The sequence below is a fragment of the Magnolia sinica genome, chromosome 12 (genome assembly GCF_029962835.1).
Source record: "Magnolia sinica isolate HGM2019 chromosome 12, MsV1, whole genome shotgun sequence".
Lineage (NCBI taxonomy): Eukaryota > Viridiplantae > Streptophyta > Magnoliopsida > Magnoliales > Magnoliaceae > Magnolia > Magnolia sinica.
The window spans coordinates 67,555,342-67,560,289 of record NC_080584.1 but is presented as its reverse complement, the minus strand read 5'-3'; positions in this window follow the sequence as shown (position 1 = coordinate 67,560,289).

The window sequence follows — 4,948 nt, the reverse complement described above, 5'->3', positions numbered from 1 at the left end:
CGATTCTCAACTCTCCCACTAGTGTGTATGATTTCCTTCATGCAAGTTACATTCCTTGTTGTTTAATTTCAAGTCTTACTTATGCTTAAATCCATGTTAAGTTGATATTCTTCAAATGCTTGTGTACTACATGATTTGAGTCGTTGTTCCATTACTATTCTAAATTGTAGATATGAATATCTGTTGTAGTGGAATATGTGTAGGACTATGCATTAGTCCAGGAAATCGATAATCGACTGTAAGTTCGTGGCTGAGGTTGCTTTCGCCACGTAGGACGTGATTAGACGAACCCGAGTCGTATTAGAGTTGTCAGCAGTGGTTTGGCCACGCGGAGTGTTTGCACACTCTATGTCGTTCAACCCAACGTGCACTCGTGCTAGTCGAGTTCGTCAAAGTAACCCGATTGTTCGATGTATGTTCACCATGTATGGACGCTATTGTTTGAATCTAGGGTACCAAACTTACCGATGAAATCCTGATAACCATGGTACCTTGATCCGCTAAGACTCATAAGCCGGACATGATGGTATGGGACACCGTGGTCGAGCTGTCGGCCTACGCTGGGGTGACGAGCCTCCCCGTAGTGACCAGTGAGCAACCAAACTCGTGAGTAGATTATGGTGGTATGGGACACTATAGTCGTGCTGTCGGCCTACAATGATTGGTGACGAGCCCTTTGTAGTGACCTCGAGCATGCCTGGATACCGCATTGAGGTGACGAGCGTTAGTGTAGTAATGAAGGTATGATGAGCGTGCATTGATTGGTGACGAGCCCTTTGTAACGACCTACAACCATATGATCGTATGAGATGATCTAGGACTGACGACCCTAGAATGGATCATTATTTGGATGATGATATGAGGAAGGTACCTTAGCTTCCCAATCCTGCTGTATGAAAAGGACTAATAACAACTTGGTAATCATGTTCATGCAACGCATTTGCATGTGCTTTGTAGACGTGGCGCACTTTGAGGCGATGTCATGCGTAACGTAAGATGAAGACGCTGAGGGTGTACGCGTGAGGGCACGCATCATTCTGCATACATCCTTGCATTAACAAGAGTACTTAGGACATGTTTGATTGTTCTGCTTTATCATTACTGCTTGATTGAATTGATAACATGTTAACCTGTGCTTTATTGTTCCACTGAGTTGATCACTCACTCCCACGTTCTGGGGCGGTGTTAAACACCCACCAGACTCTGTCTTAGTTGCAGATATGGATGCGGCTCCTGAGGCAGAGCAGGAGTTTGATGATGATGAGGCTGCTTTCTCTTTTATGCAGTTTTTAGACGGGTTCTAGTGAGCCTTGTTCTGATGCGCGGGATGCTGGGATTTCTTTTGGGAATTAAATGATGTAATTTGATACTTGTAATTTTGATAGTAACACTTGTATTACCACCTGGTATGTATATGTATTTCAGGGATCTGCACATGTACACATATATTTCTATAAGTCTTCCGTTTGCTTTCTTCACTTATCTCTGAATTATATTTGCTATTTGGCTTAATCTATTCCATGTTTTATGCACTAATACAGACAACATACATCCATCATTAAATATGTTGCATAAGTGATATTTTGGAACTCGAGAGCTGAGTTATGCTCGACCCCCGAATTTCAGGGCGTTACACTAAGTGAGTGGCTTAATGGATTTGGGAGATGGGGAGTTCTCTTGGTGTTTATAGACGGATGATTGGATTCGATGGTTGAAAATAGAAAAGGGAGGGGGGGGGGGGGGAGCCATTTATAGCCTCGAGACACGATTTTCTAGTAATTCCTAATAATCCTAGGGGTGAAAAGGCCTTAGATGGCTTGGATTTGAGATTGCCACATGGCATGATCTTAATGGCAGGATTGGATGGCATGAGCCATAATTTTGAGTACAAAGGAGTGTCATCGGAGTCAATTCATGTTGTCACATGTTCAAAGGTTGCATAAGGAGGAAAACCATGCGTGTAGAGCCCCTATCAAGATAGGAGACCTGCCATGTGGTTGGTGGCTCCCAAGGGGCTGCTAGTCACGAATGGGTAGATTTTAGGCTTGACAAGGTGAGTTGGTTGGGTGGTTTGACTGGGTATGCTGACCCGGTGAGTTGACTGAGCAGGTTAAGTCCGTATGTCGACTCAACGAGTTGATCAGGTTTGACTACGCTTTTCCTAACTGTAGGCTTTGGTTTTAGGGCTAGGGTTTAACTGGGTGTAATTGACTAGGTTGACTGGATTTTAACTTTGAAGTCAGGGTTAGGTTTAGGGTTTGGATTTCATTAAACCTTAATCCGCTTGTCAGTTTGTGGTGGGGTGTCTACACCCTAATTATGAATGACACACATAAAAAGCCAGCCTCATGTAAGGTCCGTATACTAGTCTGTACCGTTCCTTAGACTTCTTCGATCATCGTCGTCGAATTCCAGCAACCCGTGACCTGTAATCGGTGTTTGCGCATGACCCTAAGTCGCATCCCGTATATCTAAGTCTAAGTGGACTCGACCTAAGACTTGTACCCTAGCGATTGTGCTGTCGCCGTTGTTCCAACGCCGCATCTTACGCACCGATGTGATACCCAGGCTAGGAGTTGTGTGAAAATGCTGAGCAATGTCTTAGAGGGGGAGTAATAGGACAATGCTAAATTAAAAATAATAAGCGGAATAAAGACAACAAGATAGCCAAATAAATGCAATTAACCAAAGGAAATAACAACCTCAAAAATCAAGTATTGAGAGGTTGATATAAACTTGGTTCTAAGGACAACCTAACACCAAAAACCAATGGTCTATGGCAGGACAACCTTACTAGAACGTGGGTGACTATCAAAAACTCAAACTCAAGATGATATGAAAGAAATAGAAACTAATCTATTACAACATTCACCATACAATGCTGAGATGTAAAGATTACAACATTCACATTCACATCCACTAATCCAAAATAGGTATTTTAAGGTTCACCTAAAACCTTCACAATTGTGTCTTTCAAGTGGGCTTACATAATTCAAAAACCCCATGCTCTGAGTTTTCTGGATTACCTCTCACAAACCAAAAAGGAATTGAATTACAGAAAAAGTAAAATACTTATCTGTATGAAGATTCTAAAGCAGCCAGGTAGAACCAACTTGATGATGACATAGATGTTCAACGTTCAGTCTCACAAGTATATAGGGTTCTAAGTCTAGATGATTTTTAATTAAATCAGAAAGGGCTTTGCTTTGATTTTGATCTCGAGAAGAGTAAATCAAATATCCTTTTTCAATATAAGAATGGAATGGAGATTCAAAATCAAAATACAAGAGCTACTTTAAAGAATCCTAAATATGCACAAAATAGTTTAGAATGTACTCAAAATTAACTCAGAGTGATTGCTTAAGAATGATAAGAATTGAATGAAAAACTCTGAAATTCGAGCACTATTTATAGGTGAAAAATCGGTTTACATGACTGGCCTTATCCAAATAGATTTTCAAAAAATTCTAGCATGATAAGATTTTTCAGTTGCACGACTGGCCTTGTGGGTCCCACGACTGGTCGAGTGGCCTGCTCGACTAGTCATGGACACCACACGACTGGTCGTGTGAGTCGAGATTACTTGCTGGAAAACGAGTTGAGCACTGCACGACTGGTCGAGTACTATTCACACGACTGGTCGAGCAGTTTCCAGGACTGGTCATAGATCAACAAAAAAATTTCAAAAATTCATAACAAATCCTGGACTAGTCGAGAAAATTCTAAAACTAGATGAGCCAGTGCTAGGGCTAGTCGAAAGAATAGAAATTTACACTTATAAAATAACCAAAATGACCAACCGAAAGTATGAAATGATCTAATCATGATCTAAGGTCAATCTAAGTTAATCATACCTTACTTGTGAGATAGAACATATGAACCATCAAACTATCAATCACTTTAGCAGCTTTAAATTTTGTGCTTGAACTCAACATACCGAACACAGTCTTTAACTAGGTCTTGAGTTCTTTGACTTTTCTGGTTCCAGATCTTAAACCGCAATGTTCTTGAACACTAAGTCTTCACTTTCTTCTAGTTTGAAGATCTCCGCAAGTTCGTCGTAGATATTGGCAAAATAAATTCAGCACGAATAGAACGAACATCAAAGATTCAATGTGAACAGATACACAAGCTTGATGCATATCAAGATACAAACTTGAAATGGTTTGGCACAACAAAATTTGACAATACTCAGGGTTTATCAACATAACACTTTCAATCTTACCCCTTTGTCAAATTTGTAACAAAACCAAAATTATAATATGCACAATAGATATTCAATCAACACATTCCACAAGCATATTATGATATGATCCATAATCAATAATATAATCAACAATAATCAACTCTCCCCCTTAATCCACTACTCTCTGGAAAAAATATATATTAGCCACATTCATCATCATCATATCATTATCCTCATATCATTCAATAAATGTTCTCCCCCTTTTTGTCACAACATGACAAAGGAAGCGAATAATGATAAAGGAAGATAATAAGAGAGTAAGTAGAATCAATAACCACTCATCCAAATCAAATAAAACAAAGTATCTGAACTAATATCATAGATAAGAGTTTAAACAATATAATCCAAGCAGTCATAGGGAAAAGAGTTAGAATAAAGTTATTACAGATACCATCAAATCAAAAGATAACTAATCAGATCCTGAAGAGGGAGCAGAAATAGATGGATCAATTTGATGTAAACCCTTATTAATGCGCCACTGAGATTTTTGCGCATACAAACAAATTGAGAATCTCGGGTTACTCGAATCTGAGCCACCTATTCCTCAAGAGTATATAACCTCTCATCGAAACCAGAAAATAATCAGGGTCAGCCTCAGAATCTGATTCAAGTTCATCAAATAAATCATCCATATTAATGTCTTCATGAGGTAAAGCATCAGCATCTTCAGCTTCTTCATCTCCTCTAGCATTTCCATCAACT